The following is a 9,020-nucleotide window of genomic DNA, read 5'->3' as shown; positions in this document are numbered from 1 at the left end:
CTTATGATTCATAAACGTATCCCGGGTCAGCTGGAACCCGAGACACTCATAAAAGGAAAAAGGAGTCGGGTAGCATCACCCCAAAGAACAGAGCGAGGAAATCTAGTTTGGACTCCATCAAGTGCTATGTAGGAAAGATAATGCAAGTTCAAACCCCTCAGCAAAATCAGTTCCCCGTTCCAATGCTTCAGAGATGACTGTTGGATAATAGGTCTATAGGCAGAACCATATCCACACTCTGCAGCCCGAAATCTTAACTTGTACAAGGGCGCCGGGCTGGACTTAACTAAGCTGAAGATATGGTGCCAGAGCCTAAATGTGGGCTGAACCTTAAACTTATTACAACAAGCAATAAACCAACACATCCACTTAATCGCGTTAGGGGTTATCTGCATAAGAGACAGCTTATATTTATATTTACATAAATGCTTAAGGAAAAGGTGCCAGTGCGGATTCCACCCGGACCTAAGATGCTCCAACCAGACCGGAATAAATCCAACAGCCAGTCTATGATAGATCTTCTCTCTAGGCTGGGGCCATCTCCACTCAATCCGGGGATCTAACTGTAAGGCAGCCTGGATAGACGGATTCTGGGCTGCGTGGTCCAAAGCAGCATACTCATCCTTCAGCAGGTATGGCTCCTTAGCAACTATCGTACCAACAAATTTTTGATCGAACTCAGCTTCGTCATACACCCCCGAACCAGCATTCGGCTTCCTAGCGTATCCGGACCTGATACTTCTGTAATACCAACTATTCTCTATCTCCTCACTCTTGGTAATAAAATAGTCCGGGATGTCCACCCAGAGGCCCTCCGGAGTACATGGAACCTTCCTAGGGGATATTTTACCAGTTGTCAACTTGGTGATGGCATTGGCATCCGAATTGGAAGCTTTCTTACCCATCTCAGTCCGGTCAAAGTCAGAAGAAGAATCAGAAGGTCCCGGGTAGCAGGAGATGTAAACTTTGGCACGAGCTTTAGTCCAGACCATATACCTAAAACAAATGAGATTGGTTAGTCTAAATCCCTACGAATTCTATATCTTATATCCTATAATGGTCCGGACTACCCTATATTATTTTATTAAATTATAAGCAACCAGTTCGGGGATGTAAACCCTAAGAATAAACTACTCCCAACCCCTAATAAACAAAAATCAGCTAAACCTACAGCAAAAGAGTCCGGACTATGCTAACCATATGCACTCAGAATACGAAACCAAAAACACACACTAGTCCGGACTCAACTAGAAACCACAAAAGAACAAAGAAAAGCCAAGAACAAAACTACACGTCCGGACTACTAAGAACAGTCCGGACTCAGCTCCAAAACCCTAAAACCAGAAACATCCTAAACCAAAATCAAACACCAAAACATACACAAGAAACCTATATATACATATATTCAAAGCCACGAACACAAGAATAGAAATGGCATTCATACAAACAAAACCAAAAACATCACAATCAAGAAGATAAGCACGGTACAGGGGAAACAGTGGAAAATGAAACAATAAAAAATAGATAAATAAAACTTACGAGAACGAAGGATCAACAGAGGGAGGAATTGAAACAACAATAAACTCCTGAAATAAGCCTTCAAAACCTCCTGAAGAACAAGCGGATAAGAGAGAAGAAGTGAATAAGAGAAGTGGCGGCAGTAAAAAAAGAAAAGAAGAGGTGGAGGTGTAGGTACTGGGAATTCTGAGGGTCAAGGCCACGTGGCAACATCATGGTCATTGATCACTCAATTGTTAATATGTATATATGATATATATATATATACACTATAATTAATTTCAATCATAAAGGGGCACGTCTTTTCAAAAAAGATATAGCTGTAATAATTCAAATTATTGGGGGGAAAACCCAAAAACCGTTTCAACTTCGAGTCCGGACTCCGTCACTCAACACAATCTGGACTGAGAGGCAAGAAAAGCTCAAATTTTTCTAAAGACAACCAACCTTAGTCCTGATTGGCTATACTCAACACAATCCGGACTGGGAGGCAAAAAAAGCTCATATTCTTCTAAAGACACCCAACCTTAGTCCTGATTGGCTGCACTCATCACAATCCGGACTGGGGGAAGGAAAAGCTCCTAAAGACAACCAACCATAGTCCTGATTGGCTATACTCAACACACTCCAGAATGGGAGGCTAGAAAAGCTCAAATTTATCTCACAATCAACAACTTAAAAACAATATCAAACTTACTCCCCCATCCAGAAAACATGCATCAGGGGGTGGGGGCACATGATAGTACATATAGCTCTCAGTAGGACTAGGTCCGGACTCCCTTCTCCGTCCAGTCTCGCACACAACAAGTCCAGACTAAACTTGTCCTAACAGTCCAACCTTGGGAAGTCCCAGAACGTGAGGCACATGTCCAAGCACGTGATTAATAAGTGGATTTTATATCTACTTGGAACGCTTAATTACAAGCTTAAGTTGGTGTTTTGGACTCAAGTTGTTGGTATTTTTTATTAGTTTTTGTGTTATTGCATTTCAAGCATCAGTTAAATGATGAAAGGAGCTTTTCAAGGAAATATGCTGAAAAAATATCAGAATTGGAAGCCTAGGCCATTCTCAAGTTGTATAGAATATTGTTAGCTTCGCGTGGGCAGTTGAATCACCTAATTCTGACGAGCAGAATTCAAGATACGACCAAAAAAAGAAATGTCAGAATTTTTCCATAAGTTCGGCGCGGCCACGCCAGAACCAGCGCGCCCGCGCCGCTGAAAACACTATTCCAGCATGGCCGCGCCCGAAAACAGCGCGCCCACGCCCGGTTTCTGCACCAAAATCCTGATTTTAGTCAAAATTGAAGATTTTGAGAGTCCTGGTCATCCTGGAGCCTATATATACCAATAAAAGTCATTTTTAACAACAAGGAGACTTGGGAGAGCAATAAGAAGACCTAGAGAGCACGAGAAGGCTATAGAGAAGAAGACTTTTGTTTTCTTTAATATAGTTGATACTTGAATGCTTGTTTTCGATTTGTCTTTAACCCTAGTACTCTTATATTGTTTATTATCATGCTTTCATTGGAACCCATGGTGATGATGAGTTCGATTATGAACTAATCGTTATCGTGGGGTTCTAGAGGATTTATTTATGGGTATCTATAGTTAAATTGTTTCGATACCTTAGAGTATGGTGATTGTATGATAACCTAGTATTAATTGTGCTTATTCGTCTTATGTGTGTAGCTAACATATAAGATAGCGTGTTAATCTCTATTGAAGCGACAATGAATATAGAGGTTTAGAACTTTCCAGGCTAACATAGGTTCATGTGTTATTGTTATGCATGATTCGTAGGTAATTTTAACCATTTTACTTGCCCTATGTAATCACGATAGATAACTTGTGCATTAAACCATTATGTTTTCAATTCTTATAGACATATAAGGACTAAGCATAATTGGTGTCTATTCAACCTCTATCTCTTTTGTGGATGATTGGTAGTAGGGTATTTGTACAACGAAAGTTAGCGTTTACTAGTTTCGTGTTATCTTATTAGTGTCATCACCATTACATGCTAAGGTTAAGAACAAAAAGGCTATTGAAAGAAGTATTTAATGAAGTTAGGATCCCATGTTTGTTATATATATTAATTCAACCATTCTTGTTCTCTTAGTTATAATTGTTAGTTTAATTCTTAGTTATAAACAATCTCAACTTGTTATTTGTCTTAGCATTGGATAATAACCATATCATTGTCGCATACGTGCATATTCTTAAATTAACCAAAGAGTCTATGTGGGAACGAATTTGATCTAAATCTTATACTACTTGCGAACGTATATACTTGCGTGTATTATTAGTGCGTGTTAACGTCCTAACAAGTTTTTGGTGCCGCTGCCGGGGACTCGGTGTTAATTTTTAGTTTATGTGCTTGTCATCAGTGGTCGTTAAAGTTCACTGACTCAGATTCTTTTACTTTCATGATTTATTTGTTTGTGTTTCAGGTACTCATTACAATGGGAGATCCAGCAGCACCGACGAAAGTGTTGATGGATTTTTCTCAACCCAAGATCAATGACATTCAATCTAGCATTGTCAGACCAGCGATCACAGCTAATACCTTTGAAATCAAGCCTGGCACGATTCAATGGGTACAAAATTCAGTCCAGTTTGGGGGTTCTCCAATGGAAGATCCAAATATGCACATCAGGGATTTCATAGAGACCTGCGACACCTTTAAGTTCAATGGAGTTTCTAAAGATGCTATAAAGCTGAGGCTTTTCCCATTCTCTCTGAGGGATAAAGCTAAGTGTTGGTTACATTCTCTACCAGCAGGTTCTATCACCACTTGGGAGGATCTTGCTCAAAAGTTTCTTACTAAATTCTTCCCTATGGTGAAGACAGCTGCAATCAGAAATGCTATTACTCAATTTGCGCAGCAAACGGGAGAATCTTTGTGTGAAGCTTGGGAGCGCTACAAAGAGATGCTTATGAAGTATCCTCATCATGGAATGACTGATTGGATGATCATCAACTGCTTCTATAACGGTTTGGGAGCATAGTTAAGGCCCATGATCGATGCAGCATCAGGTCGAGCATTATGGGCAAAGAGCTATGAGGAAGCTTATGATCTAATTGAATTGATGACTGCTAATGAGTATCAGTATCCAATCCATAGATTGCCACAGGGCAAGGTAGCAGGAGTTCTTGAAGTGGATACAACTATGGCTATCATTGCTCAACTAAAGGCATTTTCTAAGAAGATCGATTCTCTGGCTAACTATGGTGTTAATCAAATAACCAGAGTTTGTGAGCTGTGTGCAGGTTCGCATGTGACCGAGCACTGTGCTATATCTAGTGAATCAACTCAGTTTATAAGCAACTTTCAGAGATCGCAGCAACCAGTTACAGACACTTATCATCCTGACAACTGGAATCATCCTAACTTCAGATGGAGCAACAATCAGAATGTGATGCAACAGCCGTTCCAGCAGTTTGGAGCAAAACAATTCAACCCTCCTGGTTTTCAGCAAAAATTTGCACCAAGACAACAACTCCAACTTCAACAACAAACTCATGATGCAGGTCAATCTTCGAATGAAAAATCTAAATTGGAGGAGTTGAGGCTTATGTGCAAAAATTGGGCTCTTGTATGCCAAAGCCAGGCTACTTCTATCAAGACTCTGGAGGACCAAATAGGGCAAATTGCTAACGCCTTATTGAATCGCCCACCAGGAACGCTTCCTAGTGATACAGAAGCCAATCCAGGCAAGAGGGAAGTTGAAGAACAGGTGAACGCCATCACCTTGAGGTCTGGAAAGGTCCCGAGCCCCCAAATTCAGCAAGATGAAGATTCTGAAAATTCTGTCCAGAATGCAGGTGCGTCTACATCCTTACCAATTCTAGAAAATGAGATTGTAGCTGAAATAGTGGTGCTGAAGGATGCTAAGGTGGAAACAAGGAAGAACGTTGTTGTCAACACTCCTCCTGAGGGTAATACAGGGAAAAAATAGTTCTATCGTCCACCTCATTTTCCTAAAAGGTTGCAAAAGCAGAAGTTGGATGAGCTATTTGCTAAGTTTTTGGAAGTTTTCAAGAAACTTCACATCAACATACCTTTTGCTGAAGCTCTTGAACAGATGCCTAGCTATGCAAAGTTTATAAAAGGTATTCTCTCTCGGAAATTGAAGGTCGATGACTTAGAGACCGTTGCTCTAACGGAGGAGTGTAGTGCTGTGTTGCAATAGTAGTTGCCTCCGAAGATTAAAGATCCTAGAAGCTTCACTATTCCTTGCACCATCAAAAACTTATCGTTTGACAAGTGTTTATGTGATTTGGGAGCTAGCATCAATCTGATGCCCTTGTCTATCTTCAAGAAGCTTGGTCTACCTGATCTGAAGCCGACATATATGTCCTTGCAGTTGGCCGATCGTTCTATTACATATCCATGAGGCATTGTGGAGGATGTGTTGGTTAAGGTGGAAAAACTTATCTTTCCTGCTGACTTTGTAATTCTTGACTTTGAGGAGGATAAGAAGATTCCCATTATCTTGGGGAGACCATTCTTAGCTACTGGCCGAACTATGATCGATATGCAAAAAAGAGAGCTTACGATGAAGGTTCACATGATCAAAAGGTCACTTTTAATGTGTTCAAGGCAATAAAGTTACCCACAGCTAAAGAGGAGTGCTTTAAAGTAGAGTGGGTTGACTCTGTCATGAATTCAGAGCCTAAGCAATTGCCAAAGTCAGATACCTTAGAGAGATCCTTAATAGGGGAATCAGTTATTGAAGATGAAGAAGGAGTAGAGCAAATGCAGGTTTTGAATGCACCTCCGTGGAAGAGAAAGTTGGATATGCCATTCGATTCTCTTGGGTTAGCAGAGCTAAAAATTTATCAGGAGCGTTTTGAACTATCTGTTGAAGAAGCTCCCACACTTGAGCTCAACCAACTGCCAGATCACTTGAGTTATTCATTCTTAGGTGCACCCCATGATAAGGGGTTGGGATATATTTTTGATGATATAGACATTGGCTGGATGGATCTTTCTGTGCCTATAGAGGGTTCTTCTCATGTGAGCAGGTAGTTGATAGGACTGGTGTTGGTGATGAGCAGTACAGGAGAGTGACTAGGCGTATGGAGACCATGCACGACATTCACCGTTATTTTGCTGCAGATTTGACACAAGCTTTGGGCACTATTTTCTGAGCCACTGGTGTCAAGGTTGATTGGCCACATGTTCCTCCACCCGAGGAGGGTGATCTTTTCGACGACTAGGTATGCCTGAAATCCTTATTATTACCTTCATTGAGGACATTGAAAATTTTAAGTTTGGGGGTGATAATGTAAGGATTAGTTTGTGTGTGTCCATATAGTTCATATAGATTCATGTTGCATATAGTTGTATTTCATTCGTATTATTGCATGATTGTTCACATAGGACATATTTGTTTGTTTTTTTATGTGATTTCATATAGTTGCATTTGCATGCATATTTAGCATGATCCCTTAAGATGAACTATGCTATTTGATAAGTTGATGTTGATTTGAGTGTGGTGATGACGAATAGAGGGATGTTTAAGTCTTGAAAAAATTGATTTGCATGCTAGAAGAAATTTTTTCACAAAGTCTTATAGGATTACTTTTGATCTAGATCATAATTATGCTTGTTTATTAGTTGAAATTTAATCACTTGGTTATATTTGGAATTTTTGCTATTCTCGTAATGACAAAAGAACACTGAATTTTTAAACAAGACAAAAGCTTGGATTTCATTGTTAGTTGTTGTAAGGCTATGAGTCAAATGGCTAGTAGCCAGCTCATATTTTTATGAGTAGTCTAGGTGTTAGTCGCTAAAACACGCGCTAATATTACACGCAAGTATACGAGTTTGCAAGTAGTATAAGATATAAATCGGATTCGATCCCACATAGACTGTATTGGTTAACTAATCAACTCATGCACTTAAGCAACAATGTATGGTTATTATTCAATGCTAAGACGATAATAAAGTGAGGTTATTTATAACTAAGAATTAAACTAATTATTGTAACTGCGAGAATAAGATTGACTGATTGATATATATGACAAACATGGGATTCTAACTTCATTAAGTACTTCATTCAATAGCCTTATTGCTCTTAACCTTAGCATGCAATGGTGATAACACTAATCAGACAAAACGAAACTGATAAACGCCAACTTTCATTGCACGAGTACCATTCTACCAGACATCCACAAAAGAGATAGAAGCTGAATAGGCCCCAATTATATTGAGACCCTATATTTCTATAGAATTTGACAACATAACGGTTGGGCAGCTATAGCAGTTGCTGCGTCCAACTCTAGAATTCCTGCTACTTTTCCCTGAGTCATTCTCTGGGAAGGATTCTGGTACTCATTAGCAGCCATCAGTTCAATAAGTTCATAAGCTTCATCGTAGCTCTTAGCCCACAAGGCTCCTCCTGATGCTGCATCAAGCATGGGTCTAGAAGTAGCACCCAATCCAGTATATGAACAGTTGATAATCATCCAATCAGGCATGCCATGGTATGGGAACTTCCTTAACATCTCCTTATATCGATCCCAAGCCTCACACAGAGATTCTCCAGTTTGCTGCACGAACTGGGTAAGAGCATTCCTGATTGCTGCAGTTTTCGCCATGGGGAATAATTTAGTGAGAAACTTTTGAGCAAGATCTTCCCAAGTGGTGATAGACCCTGCTGGTAGAGAATGTAACCAAACTTAGCTTTGTCCCTCAGAGAGAATGGGAAGAATCGTAGCTTGATAGCATCTTTAGTCACATCATTAAACTTGAAAGTGTCGCAAATCTCGATGAAATCTCTGATGTGCATGTTGGGGTCTTCGGTAGGAGAACCCCCAAACTGAACTGAGTTCTGTATCATCTGGATCGTGCTTGACTTGATCTCAAAAGTGTTAGCCCTGATGGCTGGTCTAATGATGCTAGACTGAATGTCATTAATCTTAGGCTTAGAATAGTCCATCAAAGCCTTCGGATTTTCCGCTTGATCACCCATAGCTACTACAATTGGCTCTTCAACTTTCTCTTCTTCTTCAACCTTCTTTTCTTCCTCAAAAACTTCCCTATGAACTACCACAAGTTCTTCCTCAGTTTTATCCAGTGTTCTCTTACTAGTACGCGAACGCGTATGCACACACCCTCGCTAGATCACCTGAAATAAAACAAGGAAACAAATAAGTAACAATGTCTGAGTCAATGAACTTAAACGACCACTGATGGAAAGCACATAAACTAATAATTAACACTGCAATCCCCAGCAGCGGCGCCAAAAACTTGTTAGTCGCTAAAATACGTGCTAATATTACATGCAAGTATACGAGTTCGCAAGTAGTATAAGATATAAATCAGATTCGATCCCACAGAGACTGTATTGGTTAACTAATCAACTCATGAACTTAAGCAACAATGTATGGTTATTATTCAATGCTAAGACGATAACAAAGTGAGGTTGTTTATATCTAAGAATTAAAATAATTATTGTAACTACGAGAATAAGATTGACTGATTGATA

At 39.8% G+C, this 9,020-nt stretch overlaps 2 non-coding genes across 2 annotated transcripts; one reads left to right on the top strand and one right to left on the bottom strand.

Moving 5' to 3' along the window:
• Positions 1 to 4,373: 4,373 nt before the first annotated feature.
• Positions 4,374 to 4,480, bottom strand: LOC141676039 (small nucleolar RNA R71). The gene has a single exon (XR_012556651.1). It is a non-coding gene; the product is annotated as a small nucleolar RNA R71 (small nucleolar RNA).
• A 3,528-nt stretch (positions 4,481 to 8,008) lies between these two features.
• Positions 8,009 to 8,115, top strand: LOC141676417 (small nucleolar RNA R71). Its single transcript, XR_012557008.1, has one exon. It is a non-coding gene; the product is annotated as a small nucleolar RNA R71 (small nucleolar RNA).
• Positions 8,116 to 9,020: the final 905 nt, after the last annotated feature.

The sequence above is a fragment of the Apium graveolens genome, chromosome 7 (genome assembly GCF_009905375.1).
Source record: "Apium graveolens cultivar Ventura chromosome 7, ASM990537v1, whole genome shotgun sequence".
Taxonomy (NCBI): Eukaryota; Viridiplantae; Streptophyta; class Magnoliopsida; order Apiales; family Apiaceae; genus Apium; species Apium graveolens.
This window is presented reverse-complemented; position numbering and strand designations above follow the sequence as displayed.